Source organism: Biomphalaria glabrata, chromosome 7 (genome assembly GCF_947242115.1).
Source record: "Biomphalaria glabrata chromosome 7, xgBioGlab47.1, whole genome shotgun sequence".
NCBI lineage: Eukaryota > Metazoa > Mollusca > Gastropoda > Planorbidae > Biomphalaria > Biomphalaria glabrata.
The window spans coordinates 7,165,234-7,166,056 of NC_074717.1; positions in this window are offsets into that span (position 1 = coordinate 7,165,234).

The following is an 823-nucleotide window of genomic DNA, read 5'->3' on the forward strand; positions in this document are numbered from 1 at the left end:
ATGAATAATAATCCAATATTTTTCCCCCACAACAATTGTTTTAAAACAGTATTTGTAGTTTCAAAGAGTAATGTCGCATAAGTAGAATCTATAGGGAGGATAAAGTAAAAGTCATCTTTTTCTGTGGCCCACGGTTAAAGAGGATATCATGTGACCAGCACAACGACCAACCGCCTTTACTTTTTACCAAATAATGTCAGATACCCATTAGATTTGGGTGGACTCAGAGAAGCCATGAGTATCCCTAAATTCAAATCGTCGTCTTCAGGGACGGACTTAGGCCGCTGCAATCTATGTGGTCGCAGTGGGCCCTGCACTTTCATAGGCCCCGCGCTTCTTCTATGTGTAAGTTATCAAATCAAACCATTACAACTTATATATAATAACAGGGTTCCCGCAACTTCTTATTTTCCAAGACCTCCTGAAAATCTCCTGTAATTTTCGAAATATATACAAAAAAGTCCAGGAAATCAAGATTATTAAAATCTCATGAAAACTCATAAAAATCTCCTGAAAAATAGACAAAATTGTCATTTTGAGCAGGCTGATGGGTTAAACTTTTGGCTTCTGAATCGGGGGTCCTGGGTTCGATTTCTGGTGAAGACTGGGATTTTTAATTAATTAATTACTTTTGATTTTAATACTTTTTGGGCGCTTCTGAGTCCACCCAGCTCTAATAAGTTACTGACAGTAGTCGGGGAAAAGTAAAGGTGTTTGGTCGTTGTGCTGGCCACATGACATCCTCGTTAACCGTGTGCCACAAAAACACATGACCTCTACATCATCTGCCCTATAAATCATAGGGTCTGCAAGGGGAAGTTTA